Source organism: Hemiscyllium ocellatum, chromosome 26 (genome assembly GCF_020745735.1).
Source record: "Hemiscyllium ocellatum isolate sHemOce1 chromosome 26, sHemOce1.pat.X.cur, whole genome shotgun sequence".
NCBI lineage: Eukaryota > Metazoa > Chordata > Chondrichthyes > Orectolobiformes > Hemiscylliidae > Hemiscyllium > Hemiscyllium ocellatum.
The window spans coordinates 57,439,915-57,466,016 of NC_083426.1; the positions used below are offsets into that span (position 1 = coordinate 57,439,915).

A 26,102-nucleotide genomic window follows, 5' to 3' on the forward strand; every position below is an offset into this window, starting at 1 on the left:
GAAACAGTGACTGCTGGAATAATACCAGGATCGCCAAATCATAAGACAGCGCGACAGAACGTTCGGCTGTTTGACCGGCAGCTCTGCTCGGGCCTGAAGATGCACACGCGAACTTTGGACACAGCAAGCAGGCACCACTGGGATTCGAACCCAGGATCTCCTGTTTACTAGACAGGCGCTTTATCCAACTAAGCCATGGCGCCTGATGGCGACTGCCCGCGATCGTGCTCAGGTGCAGTTCATTCATCACTTGATCAGACAAACTCGGCAGTGTGCTTTCCGTCTCAATCTTGCTCAGTGAGAATTGCAAAGGAGAGAGAGTTCACGACTCAACATTCTCCACGCAAACGGCACAGAAAAACACAGTCTGCTCTTGTATTCGAGGCTTTCACCTCTTTAAACTGACAGGATAAAGAGGATGTGTCATCCTCTGTGGGCCCATTAAGGGTGTCATTACGCTCAGAGGGAACCTCACACCAAGAGGAAAAGTGTCACTGCAGGGAACTGAGCAGGAGTCAGTGTAAACAGTGAACAGCGAAGGGTGATCCATTATCACTAACTCTGAGCTTTGTAGCAGCAGCTCTACACTCACTTCCTGCCTCATGCCTCGCGGTGGTCATTGTCTTTCACTTTGATTACACTCCCTCGCTCCAGTTCTCAACTTATTCCCGACCGATAGCAGGTGTCCGCTTAGGACCTGCCCCTTTTAAGAAACGGATTCCCGGGATATCGCCGTCACTCGATCGGGTAGGGTTCACTGCCCCTCCCTGATTACCCGACAGATCAGGGGGATGAGTCACTTTCCTGAAGCCTTGAACTCCTCTGCACGGAGCTCCAACCGTGAGACTGCTAGGGTTGGGGGTTCCAGGACTTTGACCCAGCGATAGTGAAGCGACAGCGAGATCTTTCCAACTCAGAAAGCTGAGATGATAGCAGGGGGATTTGCGGAGGTAGTTTACCCGTGTATCTGCTGCCTTTGCCCTTCTAGATGAATCTGCAAATGTGTTGCTGGTCAAAGCACAGCAGGTTAGGCAGCATCTCAGGAATAGAGAATTCGACGTTTCGAGCATAAGCCCTTCATCAGGAATAAGAGAGAGAGAGCCAAGCCGGCTGAGATAAAAGGTAGGGAGGAGGGACTAGGGGGAGGGGCGATGGAGGTGGGATAGGTGGAAGGAGGTCAAGGTGAGGGTGATAGGCCGGAGTGGGGTGGGGGCGGAGAGGTCAGGAAGAGGATTGCAGGTTAGGAGGGCGGTGCTGAGTTGAGGGAACCGACTGAGACAAGGTGGGGGGAGGGGAAATGAGGAAGCTGGAGAAATCTGAATTCATACCTTGTGGTTGGAGGGTTCCCAGGCGGAAGATGAGGCGCTCCTCCTCCAGCCGTCGTGTAGTTGTGTTCTGCCGGTGGAGGAGTCCAAGGACCTGCATGTCCTCGGTGGAGTGGGAGGGGGAGTTAAAGTGTTGAGCCACGGGGTGATTGGGTTGGTTGGTTCGGGCGGCCCAGAGGTGTTCTCTGAAGCGTTCCGCAAGTAAGCGGCCTGTCTCACCAATATAGAGGAGGCCACATCGGGTGCAGCGGATGCAATAGATGATGTGTGTGGAGGTACAGGTGAACTTGTGGCGGATATGGAAGGATCCCTTGGGGCCTTGGAGGGAAGTGAGTGTGGAGGTGTGGGCGCAAGTTTTACATTTCCTGCGGTTGCAGGGGAAGGTGCCGGGGGTGGAGGTTGGGTTGGTGGGGGGTGTGGATCTGACAAGGGAGTCACGAAGGGAGTGGTCCTTGCGGAACGCTGATAGGGGAGGGGAGGGAAATATATCCTTGGTGGTGGGGTCCGTTTGGAGGTGGCGGAAATGGCGGCGGATAATACGTTGTATGCGCAGGTTGGTGGGGTGGTAGGTGAGAACCAGTGGGGTTCTGTCTTGGTGGCGGTTGGAGGAGCGGGGCTCAAGGGCGGAGGAGCGGGAAGTGGAGGAGATGCGGTGGAGGGCATCGTCGATCACGTCTGGGGGGAATCTGCGGTCCTTGAAGAAGGAGGCCATCTGGGTTGTGCGGTGTTGGAATTGGTCCTCCTGGGAGCAGATGCGGCGGAGACGAAGGAATTGGGAATATGGGATGGCGTTTTTACAGGGGGCAGGGTGGGAGGAGGTGTAGTCCAGGTAGCTGTGGGAGTCAGTCGGTTTATAATAGATGTCTGTGTTGAGTCGGTCGCCCGAGATAGAAATGGAAAGGTCTAGGAAGGGGAGGGAGGAGTCTGAGACAGTCCAGGTGAATTTCAGGTCGGGATGGAAGGTGTTAGTAAAGTTGATGAACTGTTCAACCTCCTCGTGGGAGCACGAGGCAGCGCCGATACAGTCATCGATGTAGCGGAGGAAAAGGTGGGGGGTGGTGCCAGTGTAGTTGCGGAAGATGGACTGTTCCACATATCCTACGAAGAGGCAGGCATAGCTGGGGCCCATGCGGGTGCCCATGGCAACTCCTTTAGTTTGGAGGAAGTGGGAGGATTGAAAAGAGAAGTTATTCAGGGTGAGGACCAGTTCAGTCAGTCGAAGGAGGGTGTCAGTGGAAGGGTACTGGTTAGTGCGGCGGGAAAGGAAGAAGCGGAGGGCTTTGAGTCCTTGAATGCAAACAATCACTGGGCTGACTCTGGCAGGATCAGCGGGTGCATTCTGTGCGTAACTAGGAATTCGTTTTCAATCGGATAATTCACAAGAAGAGCAATAAAGCTTCATGACCAGACTGGGAGTTGTATCCAGGTCTGGACTTTGCAAACTCGGATTGCTAAGCAGGGACCCCGCCCACACCCCAGCCCCCCGACCCCACCCCTCAAGTGACGCTGAGAGGAAACCTTGCCAAGTGAGTTGTACACACTGTGGTGACTGTCCATCACTCCATAACCACCTTCAGCAGCAATGTTTCTCTTTCCCTTCTCCAGCAGAAAAACAAAAGACAACTGCACTCCCACTCGAGGAGAAGGAGGATCTAATTTCTGTTGGTGTAAAATGAATGAACGGTGACAGCAGAGAATGAGGGTGTTCGGCTGGTGGAGTGTGTGTGCGCGTTTGCCACAGCAGTCCCTGGTAAGTCTGCAGTGTCTCCATCTCACGTCGTTGTTCCCACCGACCTGGGAATGAAGGTGGTCGAAAACTAGTGAATGAGAAGCAGGAGAGCTTGTGGAACAGCGGGAAGAAATTCCAGGTAGAAGAAACAGTGACTGCTGGAATAATACCAGGATCGCCAAATCATAAGACAGCGCGACAGAACGTTCGGCTGTTTGACCGGCAGCTCTGCTCGGGCCAGAAGAAGCACACGCGAACTTTGGACACAGCAAGCAGGCACCACTGGGATTCGAACCCAGGATCTCCTGTTTACTAGACAGGCGCTTTATCCAACTAAGCCATGGCGCCTGATGGCGACTGCCCGCGATCGTGCTCAGGTGCAGTTCATTCATCACTTGAACAGACAAACTCGGCATTGTGCTTTCCGTCTCAATCTTGCTCAGTGAGAATTGCAAAGGAGAGAGAGTTCACGACTCAACATTCTCCACGCAAACGGCACAGAAAAACACAGTCTGCTCTTGTATTCGAGGCTTTCACCTCTTTAAACTGACAGGATAAAGAGGATGTGTCATCCTCTGTGGGCCCATTAAGGGTGTCATTACGCTCAGAGGGAACCTCACACCAAGAGGAAAAGTGTCACTGCAGGGAACTGAGCAGGAGTCAGTGTAAACAGTGAACAGCGAAGGGTGATCCATTAGCACTAACTCTGAGCTTTGTAGCAGCAGCTCTACACTCACTTCCTGCCTCATGCCTCGCGGTGGTCATTGTCTTTCACTTTGATTACACTCCCTCGCTCCAGTTCTCAACTTATTCCCGACCGATAGCAGGTGTCCGCTTAGGACCTGCCCCTTTTAAGAAACGGATTCCCGGGATATCGCCGTCACTCGATCGGGTAGGGTTCACTGCCCCTCCCTGATTACCCGACAGATCAGGGGGATGAGTCACTTTCCTGAAGCCTTGAACTCCTCTGCACGGAGCTCCAACCGTGAGACTGCTAGGGTTGGGGGTTCCAGGACTTTGACCCAGCGATAGTGAAGCGACAGCGAGATCTTTCCAACTCAGAAAGCTGAGATGATAGCAGGGGGATTTGCGGAGGTAGTTTACCCGTGTATCTGCTGCCTTTGCCCTTCTAGATGAATGCAAACAATCACTGGGCTGACTCTGGCAGGATCAGCGGGTGCATTCTGTGCGTAACTAGGAATTCGTTTTCAATCGGATAATTCACAAGAAGAGCAATAAAGCTTCATGACCAGACTGGGAGTTGTATCCAGGTCTGGACTTTGCAAACTCGGATTGCTAAGCAGGGACCCCGCCCACACCCCAGCCCCCCGACCCCACCCCTCAAGTGACGCTGAGAGGAAACCTTGCCAAGTGAGTTGTACACACTGTGGTGACTGTCCATCACTCCATAACCACCTTCAGCAGCAATGTTTCTCTTTCCCTTCTCCAGCAGAAAAACAAAAGACAACTGCACTCCCACTCGAGGAGAAGGAGGATCTAATTTCTGTTGGTGTAAAATGAATGAACGGTGACAGCAGAGAATGAGGGTGTTCGGCTGGTGGAGTGTGTGTGCGCGTTTGCCACAGCAGTCCCTGGTAAGTCTGCAGTGTCTCCATCTCACGTCGTTGTTCCCACCGACCTGGGAATGAAGGTGGTCGAAAACTAGTGAATGAGAAGCAGGAGAGCTTGGGGAACAGCGGGAAGAAATTCCAGGTAGAAGAAACAGTGACTGCTGGAATAATACCAGGATCGCCAAATCATAAGACAGCGCGACAGAACGTTCGGCTGTTTGACCGGCAGCTCTGCTCGGGCCAGAAGAAGCACACGCGAACTTTGGACACAGCAAGCAGGCACCACTGGGATTCGAACCCAGGATCTCCTGTTTACTAGACAGGCGCTTTATCCAACTAAGCCATGTCGCCGGATGGCGACTGCCCGCGATCGTGCTCAGGTGCAGTTCATTCATCACTTGATCAGACAAACTCGGCATTGTGCTTTCCGTCTCAATCTTGCTCAGTGAGAATTGCAAAGGAGAGAGAGTTCACGACTCAACATTCTCCACGCAAACGGCACAGAAAAACACAGTCTGCTCTTGTATTCGAGGCTTTCACCTCTTTAAACTGACAGGATAAAGAGGATGTGTCATCCTCTGTGGGCCCATTAAGGGTGTCATTACGCTCAGAGGGAACCTCACACCAAGAGGAAAAGTGTCACTGCAGGGAACTGAGCAGGAGTCAGTGTAAACAGTGAACAGCGAAGGGTGATCCATTAGCACTAACTCTGAGCTTTGTAGCAGCAGCTCTACACTCACTTCCTGCCTCATGCCTCGCGGTGGTCATTGTCTTTCACTTTGATTACACTCCCTCGCTCCAGTTCTCAACTTATTCCCGACCGATAGCAGGTGTCCGCTTAGGACCTGCCCCTTTTAAGAAACGGATTCCCGGGATATCGCCGTCACTCGATCGGGTAGGGTTCACTGCCCCTCCCTGATTACCCGACAGATCAGGGGGATGAGTCACTTTCCTGAAGCCTTGAACTCCTCTGCACGGAGCTCCAACCGTGAGACTGCTAGGGTTGGGGGTTCCAGGACTTTGACCCAGCGATAGTGAAGCGACAGCGAGATCTTTCCAACTCAGAAAGCTGAGATGATAGCAGGGGGATTTGCGGAGGTAGTTTACCCGTGTATCTGCTGCCTTTGCCCTTCTAGATGAATGCAAACAATCACTGGGCTGACTCTGGCAGGATCAGCGGGTGCATTCTGTGCGTAACTAGGAATTCGTTTTCAATCGGATAATTCACAAGAAGAGCAATAAAGCTTCATGACCAGACTGGGAGTTGTATCCAGGTCTGGACTTTGCAAACTCGGATTGCTAAGCAGGGACCCCGCCCACACCCCAGCCCCCCGACCCCACCCCTCAAGTGACGCTGAGAGGAAACCTTGCCAAGTGAGTTGTACACACTGTGGTGACTGTCCATCACTCCATAACCACCTTCAGCAGCAATGTTTCTCTTTCCCTTCTCCAGCAGAAAAACAAAAGACAACTGCACTCCCACTCGAGGAGAAGGAGGATCTAATTTCTGTTGGTGTAAAATGAATGAACGGTGACAGCAGAGAATGAGGGTGTTCGGCTGGTGGAGTGTGTGTGCGCGTTTGCCACAGCAGTCCCTGGTAAGTCTGCAGTGTCTCCATCTCACGTCGTTGTTCCCACCGACCTGGGAATGAAGGTGGTCGAAAACTAGTGAATGAGAAGCAGGAGAGCTTGTGGAACAGCGGGAAGAAATTCCAGGTAGAAGAAACAGTGACTGCTGGAATAATACCAGGATCGCCAAATCATAAGACAGCGCGACAGAACGTTCGGCTGTTTGACCGGCAGCTCTGCTCGGGCCAGAAGAAGCACACGCGAACTTTGGACACAGCAAGCAGGCACCACTGGGATTCGAACCCAGGATCTCCTGTTTACTAGACAGGCGCTTTATCCAACTAAGCCATGGCGCCTGATGGCGACTGCCCGCGATCGTGCTCAGGTGCAGTTCATTCATCACTTGAACAGACAAACTCGGCATTGTGCTTTCCGTCTCAATCTTGCTCAGTGAGAATTGCAAAGGAGAGAGAGTTCACGACTCAACATTCTCCACGCAAACGGCACAGAAAAACACAGTCTGCTCTTGTATTCGAGGCTTTCACCTCTTTAAACTGACAGGATAAAGAGGATGTGTCATCCTCTGTGGGCCCATTAAGGGTGTCATTACGCTCAGAGGGAACCTCACACCAAGAGGAAAAGTGTCACTGCAGGGAACTGAGCAGGAGTCAGTGTAAACAGTGAACAGCGAAGGGTGATCCATTAGCACTAACTCTGAGCTTTGTAGCAGCAGCTCTACACTCACTTCCTGCCTCATGCCTCGCGGTGGTCATTGTCTTTCACTTTGATTACACTCCCTCGCTCCAGTTCTCAACTTATTCCCGACCGATAGCAGGTGTCCGCTTAGGACCTGCCCCTTTTAAGAAACGGATTCCCGGGATATCGCCGTCACTCGATCGGGTAGGGTTCACTGCCCCTCCCTGATTACCCGACAGATCAGGGGGATGAGTCACTTTCCTGAAGCCTTGAACTCCTCTGCACGGAGCTCCAACCGTGAGACTGCTAGGGTTGGGGGTTCCAGGACTTTGACCCAGCGATAGTGAAGCGACAGCGAGATCTTTCCAACTCAGAAAGCTGAGATGATAGCAGGGGGATTTGCGGAGGTAGTTTACCCGTGTATCTGCTGCCTTTGCCCTTCTAGATGAATGCAAACAATCACTGGGCTGACTCTGGCAGGATCAGCGGGTGCATTCTGTGCGTAACTAGGAATTCGTTTTCAATCGGATAATTCACAAGAAGAGCAATAAAGCTTCATGACCAGACTGGGAGTTGTATCCAGGTCTGGACTTTGCAAACTCGGATTGCTAAGCAGGGACCCCGCCCACACCCCAGCCCCCCGACCCCACCCCTCAAGTGACGCTGAGAGGAAACCTTGCCAAGTGAGTTGTACACACTGTGGTGACTGTCCATCACTCCATAACCACCTTCAGCAGCAATGTTTCTCTTTCCCTTCTCCAGCAGAAAAACAAAAGACAACTGCACTCCCACTCGAGGAGAAGGAGGATCTAATTTCTGTTGGTGTAAAATGAATGAACGGTGACAGCAGAGAATGAGGGTGTTCGGCTGGTGGAGTGTGTGTGCGCGTTTGCCACAGCAGTCCCTGGTAAGTCTGCAGTGTCTCCATCTCACGTCGTTGTTCCCACCGACCTGGGAATGAAGGTGGTCGAAAACTAGTGAATGAGAAGCAGGAGAGCTTGGGGAACAGCGGGAAGAAATTCCAGGTAGAAGAAACAGTGACTGCTGGAATAATACCAGGATCGCCAAATCATAAGACAGCGCGACAGAACGTTCGGCTGTTTGACCGGCAGCTCTGCTCGGGCCAGAAGAAGCACACGCGAACTTTGGACACAGCAAGCAGGCACCACTGGGATTCGAACCCAGGATCTCCTGTTTACTAGACAGGCGCTTTATCCAACTAAGCCATGTCGCCGGATGGCGACTGCCCGCGATCGTGCTCAGGTGCAGTTCATTCATCACTTGATCAGACAAACTCGGCATTGTGCTTTCCGTCTCAATCTTGCTCAGTGAGAATTGCAAAGGAGAGAGAGTTCACGACTCAACATTCTCCACGCAAACGGCACAGAAAAACACAGTCTGCTCTTGTATTCGAGGCTTTCACCTCTTTAAACTGACAGGATAAAGAGGATGTGTCATCCTCTGTGGGCCCATTAAGGGTGTCATTACGCTCAGAGGGAACCTCACACCAAGAGGAAAAGTGTCACTGCAGGGAACTGAGCAGGAGTCAGTGTAAACAGTGAACAGCGAAGGGTGATCCATTAGCACTAACTCTGAGCTTTGTAGCAGCAGCTCTACACTCACTTCCTGCCTCATGCCTCGCGGTGGTCATTGTCTTTCACTTTGATTACACTCCCTCGCTCCAGTTCTCAACTTATTCCCGACCGATAGCAGGTGTCCGCTTAGGACCTGCCCCTTTTAAGAAACGGATTCCCGGGATATCGCCGTCACTCGATCGGGTAGGGTTCACTGCCCCTCCCTGATTACCCGACAGATCAGGGGGATGAGTCACTTTCCTGAAGCCTTGAACTCCTCTGCACGGAGCTCCAACCGTGAGACTGCTAGGGTTGGGGGTTCCAGGACTTTGACCCAGCGATAGTGAAGCGACAGCGAGATCTTTCCAACTCAGAAAGCTGAGATGATAGCAGGGGGATTTGCGGAGGTAGTTTACCCGTGTATCTGCTGCCTTTGCCCTTCTAGATGAATGCAAACAATCACTGGGCTGACTCTGGCAGGATCAGCGGGTGCATTCTGTGCGTAACTAGGAATTCGTTTTCAATCGGATAATTCACAAGAAGAGCAATAAAGCTTCATGACCAGACTGGGAGTTGTATCCAGGTCTGGACTTTGCAAACTCGGATTGCTAAGCAGGGACCCCGCCCACACCCCAGCCCCCCGACCCCACCCCTCAAGTGACGCTGAGAGGAAACCTTGCCAAGTGAGTTGTACACACTGTGGTGACTGTCCATCACTCCATAACCACCTTCAGCAGCAATGTTTCTCTTTCCCTTCTCCAGCAGAAAAACAAAAGACAACTGCACTCCCACTCGAGGAGAAGGAGGATCTAATTTCTGTTGGTGTAAAATGAATGAACGGTGACAGCAGAGAATGAGGGTGTTCGGCTGGTGGAGTGTGTGTGCGCGTTTGCCACAGCAGTCCCTGGTAAGTCTGCAGTGTCTCCATCTCACGTCGTTGTTCCCACCGACCTGGGAATGAAGGTGGTCGAAAACTAGTGAATGAGAAGCAGGAGAGCTTGTGGAACAGCGGGAAGAAATTCCAGGTAGAAGAAACAGTGACTGCTGGAATAATACCAGGATCGCCAAATCATAAGACAGCGCGACAGAACGTTGAGCTGTTTGAACGGCAGCTCTGCTCGGGCCAGAGGATGCACACGCGAACTTGGGACACAGCAAGCAGGCACCACTGGGATTCGAACCCAGGATCTCCTGTTTACTAGACAGGCGCTTTATCCAACTAAGCCATGGCGCCTGATGGCGACTGCCCGCGATCGTGCTCAGGTGCAGTTCATTCATCACTTGATCAGACAAACTCGGCATTGTGCTTTCCGTCTCAATCTTGCTCAGTGAGAATTGCAAAGGAGAGAGAGTTCACGACTCAACATTCTCCACGCAAACGGCACAGAAAAACACAGTCTGCTCTTGTATTCGAGGCTTTCACCTCTTTAAACTGACAGGATAAAGAGGATGTGTCATCCTCTGTGGGCCCATTAAGGGTGTCATTACGCTCAGAGGGAACCTCACACCAAGAGGAAAAGTGTCACTGCAGGGAACTGAGCAGGAGTCAGTGTAAACAGTGAACAGCGAAGGGTGATCCATTAGCACTAACTCTGAGCTTTGTAGCAGCAGCTCTACACTCACTTCCTGCCTCATGCCTCGCGGTGGTCATTGTCTTTCACTTTGATTACACTCCCTCGCTCCAGTTCTCAACTTATTCCCGACCGATAGCAGGTGTCCGCTTAGGACCTGCCCCTTTTAAGAAACGGATTCCCGGGATATCGCCGTCACTCGATCGGGTAGGGTTCACTGCCCCTCCCTGATTACCCGACAGATCAGGGGGATGAGTCACTTTCCTGAAGCCTTGAACTCCTCTGCACGGAGCTCCAACCGTGAGACTGCTAGGGTTGGGGGTTCCAGGACTTTGACCCAGCGATAGTGAAGCGACAGCGAGATCTTTCCAACTCAGAAAGCTGAGATGATAGCAGGGGGATTTGCGGAGGTAGTTTACCCGTGTATCTGCTGCCTTTGCCCTTCTAGATGAATGCAAACAATCACTGGGCTGACTCTGGCAGGATCAGCGGGTGCATTCTGTGCGTAACTAGGAATTCGTTTTCAATCGGATAATTCACAAGAAGAGCAATAAAGCTTCATGACCAGACTGGGAGTTGTATCCAGGTCTGGACTTTGCAAACTCGGATTGCTAAGCAGGGACCCCGCCCACACCCCAGCCCCCCGACCCCACCCCTCAAGTGACGCTGAGAGGAAACCTTGCCAAGTGAGTTGTACACACTGTGGTGACTGTCCATCACTCCATAACCACCTTCAGCAGCAATGTTTCTCTTTCCCTTCTCCAGCAGAAAAACAAAAGACAACTGCACTCCCACTCGAGGAGAAGGAGGATCTAATTTCTGTTGGTGTAAAATGAATGAACGGTGACAGCAGAGAATGAGGGTGTTCGGCTGGTGGAGTGTGTGTGCGCGTTTGCCACAGCAGTCCCTGGTAAGTCTGCAGTGTCTCCATCTCACGTCGTTGTTCCCACCGACCTGGGAATGAAGGTGGTCGAAAACTAGTGAATGAGAAGCAGGAGAGCTTGTGGAACAGCGGGAAGAAATTCCAGGTAGAAGAAACAGTGACTGCTGGAATAATACCAGGATCGCCAAATCATAAGACAGCGCGACAGAACGTTGAGCTGTTTGACCGGCAGCTCTGCTCGGGCCAGAAGATGCACACGCGCGCTTTGGACACAGCAAGCAGGCACCACTGGGATTCGAACCCAGGATCTCCTGTTTACTAGACAGGCGCTTTATCCAACTAAGCCATGGCGCCTGATGGCGGCTGCCCGCGATCGTGCTCAGGTGCAGTTCATTCATCACTTGATCAGACAAACTCGGCATTGTGCTTTCCGTCTCAATCTTGCTCAGTGAGAATTGCAAAGGAGAGAGAGTTCACGACTCAACATTCTCCACGCAAACGGCACAGAAAAACACAGTCTGCTCTTGTATTCGAGGCTTTCACCTCTTTAAACTGACAGGATAAAGAGGATGTGTCATCCTCTGTGGGCCCATTAAGGGTGTCATTACGCTCAGAGGGAACCTCACACCAGGAGGAAAAGTGTCACTGCAGGGAACTGAGCAGGAGTCAGTGTAAACAGTGAACAGCGAAGGGTGATCCATTAGCACTAACTCTGAGCTTTGTAGCAGCAGCTCTACACTCACTTCCTGCCTCATGCCTCGCGGTGGTCATTGTCTTTCACTTTGATTACACTCCCTCGCTCCAGTTCTCAACTTATTCCCGACCGATAGCAGGTGTCCGCTTAGGACCTGCCCCTTTTAAGAAACGGATTCCCGGGATATCGCCGTCACTCGATCGGGTAGGGTTCACTGCCCCTCCCTGATTACCCGACAGATCAGGGGGATGAGTCACTTTCCTGAAGCCTTGAACTCCTCTGCACGGAGCTCCAACCGTGAGACTGCTAGGGTTGGGGGTTCCAGGACATGGACCCAGCGATAGTGAAGCGACAGCGAGATCTTTCCAACTCAGAAAGCTGAGATGATAGCAGGGGGATTTGCGGAGGTAGTTTACCCGTGTATCTGCTGCCTTTGCCCTTCTAGATGAATGCAAACAATCACTGGGCTGACTCTGGCAGGATCAGCGGGTGCATTCTGTGCGTAACTAGGAATTCGTTTTCAATCGGATAATTCACAAGAAGAGCAATAAAGCTTCATGACCAGACTGGGAGTTGTATCCAGGTCTGGACTTTGCAAACTCGGATTGCTAAGCAGGGACCCCGCCCACACCCGAGCCCCCCGACCCCACCCCTCAAGTGACGCTGAGAGGAAACCTTGCCAAGTGAGTTGTACACACTGTGGTGACTGTCCATCACTCCATAACCACCTTCAGCAGCAATGTTTCTCTTTCCCTTCTCCAGCAGAAAAACAAAAGACAACTGCACTCCCACTCGAGGAGAAGGAGGATCTAATTTCTGTTGGTGTAAAATGAATGAACGGTGACAGCAGAGAATGAGGGTGTTCGGCTGGTGGAGTGTGTGTGCGCGTTTGCCACAGCAGTCCCTGGTAAGTCTGCAGTGTCTCCATCTCACGTCGTTGTTCCCACCGACCTGGGAATGAAGGTGGTCGAAAACTAGTGAATGAGAAGCAGGAGAGCTTGTGGAACAGCGGGAAGAAATTCCAGGTAGAAGAAACAGTGACTGCTGGAATAATACCAGGATCGCCAAATCATAAGACAGCGCGACAGAACGTTGAGCTGTTTGACCGGCAGCTCTGCTCGGGCCAGAAGATGCACACGCGAACTTTGGACACAGCAAGCAGGCACCACTGGGATTCGAACCCAGGATCCCACAAGAAGAGCAATAAAGCTTCATGACCAGACTGGGAGTTGTATCCAGGTCTGGACTTTGCAAACTCGGATTGCTAAGCAGGGACCCCGCCCACACCCCAGCCCCCCGACCCCACCCCTCAAGTGACGCTGAGAGGAAACCTTGCCAAGTGAGTTGTACACACTGTGGTGACTGTCCATCACTCCATAACCACCTTCAGCAGCAATGTTTCTCTTTCCCTTCTCCAGCAGAAAAACAAAAGACAACTGCACTCCCACTCGAGGAGAAGGAGGATCTAATTTCTGTTAGTGTAAAATGAATGAACGGTGACAGCAGAGAATGAGGGTGTTCGGCTGGTGGAGTGTGTGTGCGCGTTTGCCACAGCAGTCCCTGGTAAGTCTGCAGTGTCTCCATCTCACGTCGTTGTTCCCACCGACCTGGGAATGAAGGTGGTCGAAAACTAGTGAATGAGAAGCAGGAGAGCTTGTGGAATAGCGAGAAGAAATTGCAGGTAGAAGAAACAGTGACTGCTGGAATAATACCAGGATCGCCAAATCATAAGACAGCGCGTTGAGCTGTTTGACCGGCAGCTCTGCTCGGGCCAGAAGACGCACGCGTGAACTTTGGACACAGCAAGCAGGCTACAACGGGAGTCGAACCCAGGATCTCCTGTTTACTAGACAGGCGCTTTATCCAACTAAGCCATGGCGCCTAATGGCAACTGCCTGCAATCGTGCTCAGGTGCAGTTCATTCATCACTTGATCAGACAAACTGGGCATTGTGCTTTCCGTCTCAATCTTGCTCAGTGAGAATTGCAAAGGAGAGAGAGTTCACGACTCAACATTCTCCACGCAAACGGCACAGAAAAACACAGTCTGCTCTTGTATTCGAGGCTTTCACCTCTTTAAACTGACAGGATAAAGAGGATGTGTCATCCTCTGTGGGCCCATTAAGGGTGTCATTACGCTCAGAGGGAACCTCACACCAAGAGGACAAGTGTCACTGCAGGGAACTGAGCAGGAGTCAGTGTAAACAGTGAACAGCGAAGGGTGATCCATTAGCACTAACTCTGAGCTTTGTACCAGCAGCTCTACACTCACTTCCTGCCTCATGCCTCGCGGTGGTCATTGTCTTTCACTTTGATTACACTCCCTCGCTCCAGTTCTCAACTTATTCCCGACCGATAGCAGGTGTCCGCTTAGGACCTGCCCCTTTTAAGAAACGGATTCCCGGGATATCGCCGTCACTCGATCGGGTAGGGTTCACTGCCCCTCCCTGATTACCCGACAGATCAGGGAGATGAGTCACTTTCCAGAAGCCTTGAACTCCTCTGCACGGAGCTCCAACCGTGAGACTGCTAGGGTTGGGGGTTCCAGGACATGGACCCAGCGATAGTGAAGCGACAGCGAGATCTTTCCAACTCAGAAAGCTGAGATGATAGCAGGGGGATTTGCGGAGGTAGTTTACCCGTGTATCTGCTGCCTTTGCCCTTCTAGATGAATGCAAACAATCACTGGGCTGACTCTGGCAGGATCAGCGGGTGCATTCTGTGCGTAACTAGGAATTCGTTTTCAATCGGATAATTCACAAGAAGAGCAATAAAGCTTCATGACCAGACTGGGAGTTGTATCCAGGTCTGGACTTTGCAAACTCGGATTGCTAAGCAGGGACCCCGCCCACACCCCAGCCCCCCGACCCCACCCCTCAAGTGACGCTGAGAGGAAACCTTGCCAAGTGAGTTGTACACACTGTGGTGACTGTCCATCACTCCATAACCACCTTCAGCAGCAATGTTTCTCTTTCCCTTCTCCAGCAGAAAAACAAAAGACAACTGCACTCCCACTCGAGGAGAAGGAGGATCTAATTTCTGTTGGTGTAAAATGAATGAACGGTGACAGCAGAGAATGAGGGTGTTCGGCTGGTGGAGTGTGTGTGCGCGTTTGCCACAGCAGTCCCTGGTAAGTCTGCTGTGTCTCCATCTCACGTCGTTGTTCCCACCGACCTGGGAATGAAGGTGGTCGAAAACTAGTGAATGAGAAGCAGGAGAGCTTGTGGAACAGCGGGAAGAAATTCCAGGTAGAAGAAACAGTGACTGCTGGAATAATACCAGGATCGCCAAATCATAAGACAGAGCGACAGAACGTTGAGCTGTTTGACCGGCAGCTCTGCTCGGGCCAGAAGATGCACACGCGAACTTTGGACACAGCAAGCAGGCACCACTGGGATTCGAACCCAGGATCCCACAAGAAGAGCAATAAAGCTTCATGACCAGACTGGGAGTTGTATCCAGGTCTGGACTTTGCAAACTCGGATTGCTAAGCAGGGACCCCGCCCACACCCCAGCCCCCCGACCCCACCCCTCAAGTGACGCTGAGAGGAAACCTTGCCAAGTGAGTTGTACACACTGTGGTGACTGTCCATCACTCCATAACCACCTTCAGCAGCAATGTTTCTCTTTCCCTTCTCCAGCAGAAAAACAAAAGACAACTGCACTCCCACTCGAGGAGAAGGAGGATCTAATTTCTGTTGGTGTAAAATGAATGAACGGTGACAGCAGAGAATGAGGGTGTTCGGCTGGTGGAGTGTGTGTGCGCGTTTGCCACAGCAGTCCCTGGTAAGTCTGCTGTGTCTCCATCTCACGTCGTTGTTCCCACCGACCTGGGAATGAAGGTGGTCGAAAACTAGTGAATGAGAAGCAGGAGAGCTTGTGGAACAGCGGGAAGAAATTCCAGGTAGAAGAAACAGTGACTGCTGGAATAATACCAGGATCGCCAAATCATAAGACAGCGCGACAGAACGTTGAGCTGTTTGACCGGCAGCTCTGCTCGGGCCAGAAGATGCACACGCGCGCTTTGGACACAGCAAGCAGGCACCACTGGGATTCGAACCCAGGATCTCCTGTTTACTAGACAGGCGTTTTATCCAACTAAGCCATGGCGCCTGATGGTGGCTGCCCGCGATCGTGCTCAGGTGCAGTTCATTCATCACTTGATCAGACAAACTCGGCATTGTGCTTTCCGTCTCAATATTGCTCAGTGAGAATTGCAAAGGAGAGAGAGTTCACGACTCAACATTCTCCACGCAAACGGCACAGAAAAACACAGTCTGCTCTTGTATTCGAGGCTTTCACCTCTTTAAACTGACAGGATAAAGAGGATGTGTCATCCTCTGTGGGCCCATTAAGGGTGTCATTACGCTCAGAGGGAACCTCACACCAAGAGGAAAAGTGTCACTGCAGGGAACTGAGCAGGAGTCAGTGTAAACAGTGAACAGCGAAGGGTGATCCATTAGCACTAACTCTGAGCTTTGTAGCAGCAGCTCTACACTCACTTCCTGCCTCATGCCTCGCGGTGGTCATTGTCTTTCACTTTGATTACACTCCCTCGCTCCAGTTCTCAACTTATTCCCGACCGATAGCAGGTGTCCGCTTAGGACCTGCCCCTTTTAAGAAACGGATTCCCGGGATATCGCCGTCACTCGATCGGGTAGGGTTCACTGCCCCTCCCTGATTACCCGACAGATCAGGGGGATGAGTCACTTTCCTGAAGCCTTGAACTCCTCTGCACGGAGCTCCAACCGTGAGACTGCTAGGGTTGGGGGTTCCAGGACATGGACCCAGCGATAGTGAAGCGACAGCGAGATCTTTCCAACTCAGAAAGCTGAGATGATAGCAGGGGGATTTGCGGAGGTAGTTTACCCGTGTATCTGCTGCCTTTGCCCTTCTAGATGAATGCAAACAATCACTGGGCTGACTCTGGCAGGATCAGCGGGTGCATTCTGTGCGTAACTAGGAATTCGTTTTCAATCGGATAATTCACAAGAAGAGCAATAAAGCTTCATGACCAGACTGGGAGTTGTATCCAGGTCTGGACTTTGCAAACTCGGATTGCTAAGCAGGGACCCCGCCCACACCCCAGCCCCCCGACCCCACCCCTCAAGTGACGCTGAGAGGAAACCTTGCCAAGTGAGTTGTACACACTGTGGTGACTGTCCATCACTCCATAACCACCTTCAGCAGCAATGTTTCTCTTTCCCTTCTCCAGCAGAAAAACAAAAGACAACTGCACTCCCACTCGAGGAGAAGGAGGATCTAATTTCTGTTGGTGTAAAATGAATGAACGGTGACAGCAGAGAATGAGGGTGTTCGGCTGGTGGAGTGTGTGTGCGCGTTTGCCACAGCAGTCCCTGGTAAGTCTGCTGTGTCTCCATCTCACGTCGTTGTTCCCACCGACCTGGGAATGAAGGTGGTCGAAAACTAGTGAATGAGAAGCAGGAGAGCTTGTGGAACAGCGGGAAGAAATTCCAGGTAGAAGAAACAGTGACTGCTGGAATAATACCAGGATCGCCAAATCATAAGACAGAGCGACAGAACGTTGAGCTGTTTGACCGGCAGCTCTGCTCGGGCCAGAAGATGCACACGCGAACTTTGGACACAGCAAGCAGGCACCACTGGGATTCGAACCCAGGATCCCACAAGAAGAGCAATAAAGCTTCATGACCAGACTGGGAGTTGTATCCAGGTCTGGACTTTGCAAACTCGGATTGCTAAGCAGGGACCCCGCCCACACCCCAGCCCCCCGACCCCACCCCTCAAGTGACGCTGAGAGGAAACCTTGCCAAGTGAGTTGTACACACTGTGGTGACTGTCCATCACTCCATAACCACCTTCAGCAGCAATGTTTCTCTTTCCCTTCTCCAGCAGAAAAACAAAAGACAACTGCACTCCCACTCGAGGAGAAGGAGGATCTAATTTCTGTTAGTGTAAAATGAATGAACGGTGACAGCAGAGAATGAGGGTGTTCGGCTGGTGGAGTGTGTGTGCGCGTTTGCCACAGCAGTCCCTGGTAAGTCTGCAGTGTCTCCATCTCACGTCGTTGTTCCCACCGACCTGGGAATGAAGGTGGTCGAAAACTAGTGAATGAGAAGCAGGAGAGCTTGTGGAACAGCGGGAAGAAATTCCAGGTAGAAGAAACAGTGACTGCTGGAATAATACCAGGATCGCCAAATCATAAGACAGCGCGACAGAACGTTGAGCTGTTTGACCGGCAGCTCTGCTCGGGACAGAAGATGCACACGCGTGCTTTGGACACAGCAAGCAGGCACCACTGGGATTCGAACCCAGGATCTCCTGTTGACTAGACAGGCGCTTTATCCAACAAAGCCATGGCGCCAGATGGCAACTGCCGGCGATCGTGCTCAGGTGCAGTTCATTCATCACTTGATCAGACAAACTTGGCATTGTGCTTTCCGTCTCAATCTTGCTCAGTGAGAATTGCAAAGGAGAGAGAGTTCACGACTCAACATTCTCCACGCAAACGGCACAGAAAAACACAGTCTGCTCTTGTATTCGAGGCTTTCACCTCTTTAAACTGACAGGATAAAGAGGATGTGTCATCCTCTGTGGGCCCATTAAGGGTGTCATTACGCTCAGAGGGAACCTCACACCAAGAGGACAAGTGTCACTGCAGGGAACTGAGCAGGAGTCAGTGTAAACAGTGAACAGCGAAGGGTGATCCATTAGCACTAACTCTGAGCTTTGTACCAGCAGCTCTACACTCACTTCCTGCCTCATGCCTCGCGGTGGTCATTGTCTTTCACTTTGATTACACTCCCTCGCTCCAGTTCTCAACTTATTCCCGACCGATAGCAGGTGTCCGCTTAGGACCTGCCCCTTTTAAGAAACGGATTCCCGGGATATCGCCGTCACTCGATCGGGTAGGGTTCACTGCCCCTCCCTGATTACCCGACAGATCAGGGGGATGAGTCACTTTCCTGAAGCCTTGAACTCCTCTGCACGGAGCTCCAACCGTGAGACTGCTAGGGTTGGGGGTTCCAGGACATGGACCCAGCGATAGTGAAGCGACAGCGAGATCTTTCCAACTCAGAAAGCTGAGATGATAGCAGGGGGATTTGCGGAGGTAGTTTACCCGTGTATCTGCTGCCTTTGCCCTTCTAGATGAATGCAAACAATCACTGGGCTGACTCTGGCAGGATCAGCGGGTGCATTCTGTGCGTAACTAGGAATTCGTTTTCAATCGGATAATTCACAAGAAGAGCAATAAAGCTTCATGACCAGACTGGGAGTTGTATCCAGGTCTGGACTTTGCAAACTCGGATTGCTAAGCAGGGACCCCGCCCACACCCCAGCCCCCCGACCCCACCCCTCAAGTGACGCTGAGAGGAAACCTTGCCAAGTGAGTTGTACACACTGTGGTGACTGTCCATCACTCCATAACCACCTTCAGCAGCAATGTTTCTCTTTCCCTTCTCCAGCAGAAAAACAAAAGACAACTGCACTCCCACTCGAGGAGAAGGAGGATCTAATTTCTGTTGGTGTAAAATGAATGAACGGTGACAGCAGAGAATGAGGGTGTTCGGCTGGTGGAGTGTGTGTGCGCGTTTGCCACAGCAGTCCCTGGTAAGTCTGCTGTGTCTCCATCTCACGTCGTTGTTCCCACCGACCTGGGAATGAAGGTGGTCGAAAACTAGTGAATGAGAAGCAGGAGAGCTTGTGGAACAGCGGGAAGAAATTCCAGGTAGAAGAAACAGTGACTGCTGGAATAATACCAGGATCGCCAAATCATAAGACAGCGCGACAGAACGTTGAGCTGTTTGACCGGCAGCTCTGCTCGGGCCAGAAGATGCACACGCGAACTTTGGACACAGCAAGCAGGCACCACTGGGATTCGAACCCAGGATCCCACAAGAAGAGCAATAAAGCTTCATGACCAGACTGGGAGTTGTATCCAGGTCTGGACTTTGCAAACTCGGATTGCTAAGCAGGGACCCCGCCCACACCCCAGCCCCCCGACCCCACCCCTCAAGTGACGCTGAGAGGAAACCTTGCCAAGTGAGTTGTACACACTGTGGTGACTGTCCATCACTCCATAACCACCTTCAGCAGCAATGTTTCTCTTTCCCTTCTCCAGCAGAAAAACAAAAGACAACTGCACTCCCACTCGAGGAGAAGGAGGATCTAATTTCTGTTAGTGTAAAATGAATGAACGGTGACAGCAGAGAATGAGGGTGTTCGGCTGGTGGAGTGTGTGTGCGCGTTTGCCACAGCAGTCCCTGGTAAGTCTGCAGTGTCTCCATCTCACGTCGTTGTTCCCACCGACCTGGGAATGAAGGTGGTCGAAAACTAGTGAATGAGAAGCAGGAGAGCTTGTGGAATAGCGAGAAGAAATTGCAGGTAGAAGAAACAGTGACTGCTGGAATAATACCAGGATCGCCAAATCATAAGACAGCGCGACAGAACGTTGAGCTGTTTGACCGGCAGCTCTGCTTGGGACAGAAGATGCACACGCGCGGTTTGGACACAGCAAGCAGGCACCACTGGGATTCGAACCCAGGATCTCCTGTTGACTAGACAGGCGCTTTATCCAACAAAGCCATGGCGCCAGATGGCAACTGCCGGCGATCGTGCTCAGGTGCAGTTCATTCATCACTTGATCAGACAAACTTGGCATTGTGCTTTCCGTCTCAATCTTGCTCAGTGAGAATTGCAAAGGAGAGAGAGTTCACGACTCAACATTCTCCACGCAAACGGCACAGAAAAACACAGTCTGCTCTTGTATTCGAGGCTTTCACCTCTTTAAACTGACAGGATAAAGAGGATGTGTCATCCTCTGTGGGCCCATTAAGGGTGTCATTACGCTCAGAGGGAACCTCACACCAAGAGGACAAGTGTCACTGCAGGGAACTGAGCAGGAGTCAGTGTAAACAGTGAACAGCGAAGGGTGATCCATTAGCACTAACTCTGAGCTTTGTACCAGCAGCTCTACACTCACTTCCTGCCTCATGCCTCGCGGTGGTCATTGTCTTTCACTTTGATTACACTCCCTCGCTCCAGTTCTCAACTTATTCCCGACCGATAGCAGGTGTCCGCTTAGGACCTGCCCCTTTTAAGAAACGGATTCCCGGGATATCGCCGTCACTCGATCGGGTAGGGTTCACTGCCCCTCCCTGATTACCCGACAGATCAGGGGGATGAGTCACTTTCCTGAAGCCTTGAACTCCTCTGCACGGAGCTCCAACCGTGAGACTGCTAGGGTTGGGGGTTCCAGGACATGGACCCAGCGATAGTGAAGCGACAGCGAGATCTTTCCAACTCAGAAAGCTGAGATGATAGCAGGGGGATTTGCGGAGGTAGTTTACCCGTGTATCTGCTGCCTTTGCCCTTCTAGATGAATGCAAACAATCACTGGGCTGACTCTGGCAGGATCAGCGGGTGCATTCTGTGCGTAACTAGGAATTCGTTTTCAATCGGATAATTCACAAGAAGAGCAATAAAGCTTCATGACCAGACTGGGAGTTGTATCCAGGTCTGGACTTTGCAAACTCGGATTGCTAAGCAGGGACCCCGCCCACACCCCAGCCCCCCGACCCCACCCCTCAAGTGACGCTGAGAGGAAACCTTGCCAAGTGAGTTGTACACACTGTGGTGACTGTCCATCACTCCATAACCACCTTCAGCAGCAATGTTTCTCTTTCCCTTCTCCAGCAGAAAAACAAAAGACAACTGCACTCCCACTCGAGGAGAAGGAGGATCTAATTTCTGTTGGTGTAAAATGAATGAACGGTGACAGCAGAGAATGAGGGTGTTCGGCTGGTGGAGTGTGTGTGCGCGTTTGCCACAGCAGTCCCTGGTAAGTCTGCTGTGTCTCCATCTCACGTCGTTGTTCCCACCGACCTGGGAATGAAGGTGGTCGAAAACTAGTGAATGAGAAGCAGGAGAGCTTGTGGAACAGCGGGAAGAAATTGCAGGTAGAAGAAACAGTGACTGCTGGAATAATACCAGGATCGCCAAATCATAAGACAGCGCGACAGAACGTTGAGCTGTTTGACCGGCAGCTCTGCTCGGGCCAGAAGATGCACACGCGAACTTTGGACACAGCAAGCAGGCACCACTGGGATTCGAACCCAGGATCCCACAAGAAGAGCAATAAAGCTTCATGACCAGACTGGGAGTTGTATCCAGGTCTGGACTTTGCAAACTCGGATTGCTAAGCAGGGACCCCGCCCACACCCCAGCCCCCCGACCCCACCCCTCAAGTGACGCTGAGAGGAAACCTTGCCAAGTGAGTTGTACACACTGTGGTGACTGTCCATCACTCCATAACCACCTTCAGCAGCAATGTTTCTCTTTCCCTTCTCCAGCAGAAAAACAAAAGACAACTGCACTCCCACTCGAGGAGAAGGAGGATCTAATTTCTGTTAGTGTAAAATGAATGAACGGTGACAGCAGAGAATGAGGGTGTTCGGCTGGTGGAGTGTGTGTGCGCGTTTGCCACAGCAGTCCCTGGTAAGTCTGCAGTGTCTCCATCTCACGTCGTTGTTCCCACCGACCTGGGAATGAAGGTGGTCGAAAACTAGTGAATGAGAAGCAGGAGAGCTTGTGGAATAGCGAGAAGAAATTGCAGGTAGAAGAAACAGTGACTGCTGGAATAATACCAGGATCGCCAAATCATAAGACAGCGCGACAGAACGTTGAGCTGTTTGACCGGCAGCTCTGCTCGGGACAGAAGATGCACACGCGCGGTTTGGACACAGCAAGCAGGCACCACTGGGATTCGAACCCAGGATCTCCTGTTGACTAGACAGGCGCTTTATCCAACAAAGCCATGGCGCCAGATGGCAACTGCCGGCGATCGTGCTCAGGTGCAGTTCATTCATCACTTGATCAGACAAACTTGGCATTGTGCTTTCCGTCTCAATCTTGCTCAGTGAGAATTGCAAAGGAGAGAGAGTTCACGACTCAACATTCTCCACGCAAACGGCACAGAAAAACACAGTCTGCTCTTGTATTCGAGGCTTTCACCTCTTTAAACTGACAGGATAAAGAGGATGTGTCATCCTCTGTGGGCCCATTAAGGGTGTCATTACGCTCAGAGGGAACCTCACACCAAGAGGACAAGTGTCACTGCAGGGAACTGAGCAGGAGTCAGTGTAAACAGTGAACAGCGAAGGGTGATCCATTAGCACTAACTCTGAGCTTTGTACCAGCAGCTCTACACTCACTTCCTGCCTCATGCCTCGCGGTGGTCATTGTCTTTCACTTTGATTACACTCCCTCGCTCCAGTTCTCAACTTATTCCCGACCGATAGCAGGTGTCCGCTTAGGACCTGCCCCTTTTAAGAAACGGATTCCCGGGATATCGCCGTCACTCGATCGGGTAGGGTTCACTGCCCCTCCCTGATTACCCGACAGATCAGGGGGATGAGTCACTTTCCTGAAGCCTTGAACTCCTCTGCACGGAGCTCCAACCGTGAGACTGCTAGGGTTGGGGGTTCCAGGACATGGACCCAGCGATAGTGAAGCGACAGCGAGATCTTTCCAACTCAGAAAGCTGAGATGATAGCAGGGGGATTTGCGGAGGTAGTTTACCCGTGTATCTGCTGCCTTTGCCCTTCTAGATGAATGCAAACAATCACTGGGCTGACTCTGGCAGGATCAGCGGGTGCATTCTGTGCGTAACTAGGAATTCGTTTTCAATCGGATAATTCACAAGAAGAGCAATAAAGCTTCATGACCAGACTGGGAGTTGTATCCAGGTCTGGACTTTGCAAACTCGGATTGCTAAGCAGGGACCCCGCCCACACCCCAGCCCCCCGACCCCACCCCTCAAGTGACGCTGAGAGGAAACCTTGCCAAGTGAGTTGTACACACTGTGGTGACTGTCCATCACTCCATAACCACCTTCAGCAGCAATGTTTCTCTTTCCCTTCTCCAGCAGAAAAACAAAAGACAACTGCACTCCCACTCGAGGAGAAGGAGGATCTAATTTCTGTTGGTGTAAAATGAATGAACGGTGACAGCAGAGAATGAGGGTGTTCGGCTGGTGGAGTGTGTGTGCGCGTTTGCCACAGCAGTCCCTGGTAAGTCTGCTGTGTCTCCATCTCACGTCGTTGTTCCCACCGACCTGGGAATGAAGGTGGTCGAAAACTAGTGAATGAGAAGCAGGAGAGCTTGTGGAACAGCGGGAAGAAATTCCAGGTAGAAGAAACAGTGACTGCTGGAATAATACCAGGATCGCCAAATCATAAGACAGCGCGACAGAACGTTGAGCTGTTTGACCGGCAGCTCTGCTCGGGCCAGAAGATGCACACGCGAACTTTGGACACAGCAAGCAGGCACCACTGGGATTCGAACCCAGGATCCCACAAGAAGAGCAATAAAGCTTCATGACCAGACTGGGAGTTGTATCCAGGTCTGGACTTTGCAAACTCGGATTGCTAAGCAGGGACCCCGCCCCCACCCCAGCCCCCCGACCCCACCCCTCAAGTGACGCTGAGAGGAAACCTTGCCAAGTGAGTTGTACACACTGTGGTGACTGTCCATCACTCCATAACCACCTTCAGCAGCAATGTTTCTCTTTCCCTTCTCCAGCAGAAAAACAAAAGACAACTGCACTCCCACTCGAGGAGAAGGAGGATCTAATTTCTGTTAGTGTAAAATGAATGAACGGTGACAGCAGAGAATGAGGGTGTTCGGCTGGTGGAGTGTGTGTGCGCGTTTGCCACAGCAGTCCCTGGTAAGTCTGCTGTGTCTCCATCTCACGTCGTTGTTCCCACCGACCTGGGAATGAAGGTGGTCGAAAACTAGTGAATGAGAAGCAGGAGAGCTTGTGGAATAGCGAGAAGAAATTGCAGGTAGAAGAAACAGTGACTGCTGGAATAATACCAGGATCGCCAAATCATAAGACAGCGCGACAGAACGTTGAGCTGTTTGACCGGCAGCTCTGCTTGGGACAGAAGATGCACACGCGCGGTTTGGACACAGCAAGCAGGCACCATTGGGATTCGAACCCAGGATCTCCTGTTTACTAGACAGGCGCTTTATCCAACTAAGCCATGGCGCCAGATGGCAACTGCCTTCGATCGTGCTCAGGTGCAGTTCATTCATCACTTGATCAGACAAACTTGGCATTGTGCTTTCCGTCTCAATCTTGCTCAGTGAGAATTGCAAAGGAGAGAGAGTTCACGACTCAACATTCTCCACGCAAACGGCACAGAAAAACACAGTCTGCTCTTGTATTCGAGGCTTTCACCTCTTTAAACTGACAGGATAAAGAGGATGTGTCATCCTCTGTGGGCCCATTAAGGGTGTCATTACGCTCAGAGGGAACCTCACACCAAGAGGACAAGTGTCACTGCAGGGAACTGAGCAGGAGTCAGTGTAAACAGTGAACAGCGAAGGGTGATCCATTAGCACTAACTCTGAGCTTTGTACCAGCAGCTCTACACTCACTTCCTGCCTCATGCCTCGCGGTGGTCATTGTCTTTCACTTTGATTACACTCCCTCGCTCCAGTTCTCAACTTATTCCCGACCGATAGCAGGTGTCCGCTTAGGACCTGCCCCTTTTAAGAAACGGATTCCCGGGATATCGCCGTCACTCGATCGGGTAGGGTTCACTGCCCCTCCCTGATTACCCGACAGATCAGGGGGATGAGTCACTTTCCTGAAGCCTTGAACTCCTCTGCACGGAGCTCCAACCGTGAGACTGCTAGGGTTGGGGGTTCCAGGACATGGACCCAGCGATAGTGAAGCGACAGCGAGATCTTTCCAACTCAGAAAGCTGAGATGATAGCAGGGGGATTTGCGGAGGTAGTTTACCCGTGTATCTGCTGCCTTTGCCCTTCTAGATGAATGCAAACAATCACTGGGCTGACTCTGGCAGGATCAGCGGGTGCATTCTGTGCGTAACTAGGAATTCGTTTTCAATCGGATAATTCACAAGAAGAGCAATAAAGCTTCATGACCAGACTGGGAGTTGTATCCAGGTCTGGACTTTGCAAACTCGGATTGCTAAGCAGGGACCCCGCCCACACCCCAGCCCCCCGACCCCACCCCTCAAGTGACGCTGAGAGGAAACCTTGCCAAGTGAGTTGTACACACTGTGGTGACTGTCCATCACTCCATAACCACCTTCAGCAGCAATGTTTCTCTTTCCCTTCTCCAGCAGAAAAACAAAAGACAACTGCACTCCCACTCGAGGAGAAGGAGGATCTAATTTCTGTTAGTGTAAAATGAATGAACGGTGACAGCAGAGAATGAGGGTGTTCGGCTGGTGGAGTGTGTGTGCGCGTTTGCCACAGCAGTCCCTGGTAAGTCTGCAGTGTCTCCATCTCACGTCGTTGTTCCCACCGACCTGGGAATGAAGGTGGTCGAAAACTAGTGAATGAGAAGCAGGAGAGCTTGTGGAATAGCGAGAAGAAATTGCAGGTAGAAGAAACAGTGACTGCTGGAATAATACCAGGATCGCCAAATCATAAGACAGCGCGACAGAACGTTGAGCTGTTTGACCGGCAGCTCTGC

At 51.7% G+C, this 26,102-nt stretch overlaps 12 non-coding genes across 12 annotated transcripts; all 12 read right to left on the bottom strand.

The window, feature by feature from the left end:
- Window positions 1-129: 129 nt before the first annotated feature.
- On the bottom strand, window positions 130-203 carry trnat-agu (transfer RNA threonine (anticodon AGU)). The gene has a single exon. It is a non-coding gene; the product is annotated as a tRNA-Thr (tRNA).
- Window positions 204-3,328: 3,125 nt separating this feature from the next.
- On the bottom strand, window positions 3,329-3,402 carry trnat-agu (transfer RNA threonine (anticodon AGU)). Its single transcript has one exon. It is a non-coding gene; the product is annotated as a tRNA-Thr (tRNA).
- A 1,500-nt stretch (window positions 3,403-4,902) lies between these two features.
- trnat-agu (transfer RNA threonine (anticodon AGU)) lies at window positions 4,903-4,976 on the bottom strand. Its single transcript has one exon. It is a non-coding gene; the product is annotated as a tRNA-Thr (tRNA).
- Window positions 4,977-6,476: 1,500 nt separating this feature from the next.
- trnat-agu (transfer RNA threonine (anticodon AGU)) lies at window positions 6,477-6,550 on the bottom strand. The gene has a single exon. It is a non-coding gene; the product is annotated as a tRNA-Thr (tRNA).
- Window positions 6,551-8,050: 1,500 nt separating this feature from the next.
- Window positions 8,051-8,124, bottom strand: trnat-agu (transfer RNA threonine (anticodon AGU)). The gene has a single exon. It is a non-coding gene; the product is annotated as a tRNA-Thr (tRNA).
- Window positions 8,125-9,624: 1,500 nt separating this feature from the next.
- trnat-agu (transfer RNA threonine (anticodon AGU)) lies at window positions 9,625-9,698 on the bottom strand. The gene has a single exon. It is a non-coding gene; the product is annotated as a tRNA-Thr (tRNA).
- A 1,500-nt stretch (window positions 9,699-11,198) lies between these two features.
- trnat-agu (transfer RNA threonine (anticodon AGU)) lies at window positions 11,199-11,272 on the bottom strand. The gene has a single exon. It is a non-coding gene; the product is annotated as a tRNA-Thr (tRNA).
- Window positions 11,273-15,650: 4,378 nt separating this feature from the next.
- On the bottom strand, window positions 15,651-15,724 carry trnat-agu (transfer RNA threonine (anticodon AGU)). Its single transcript has one exon. It is a non-coding gene; the product is annotated as a tRNA-Thr (tRNA).
- Window positions 15,725-17,880: 2,156 nt separating this feature from the next.
- Window positions 17,881-17,954, bottom strand: trnat-agu (transfer RNA threonine (anticodon AGU)). The gene has a single exon. It is a non-coding gene; the product is annotated as a tRNA-Thr (tRNA).
- Window positions 17,955-20,110: 2,156 nt separating this feature from the next.
- trnat-agu (transfer RNA threonine (anticodon AGU)) lies at window positions 20,111-20,184 on the bottom strand. Its single transcript has one exon. It is a non-coding gene; the product is annotated as a tRNA-Thr (tRNA).
- A 2,156-nt stretch (window positions 20,185-22,340) lies between these two features.
- Window positions 22,341-22,414, bottom strand: trnat-agu (transfer RNA threonine (anticodon AGU)). The gene has a single exon. It is a non-coding gene; the product is annotated as a tRNA-Thr (tRNA).
- A 2,156-nt stretch (window positions 22,415-24,570) lies between these two features.
- Window positions 24,571-24,644, bottom strand: trnat-agu (transfer RNA threonine (anticodon AGU)). Its single transcript has one exon. It is a non-coding gene; the product is annotated as a tRNA-Thr (tRNA).
- Window positions 24,645-26,102: the final 1,458 nt, after the last annotated feature.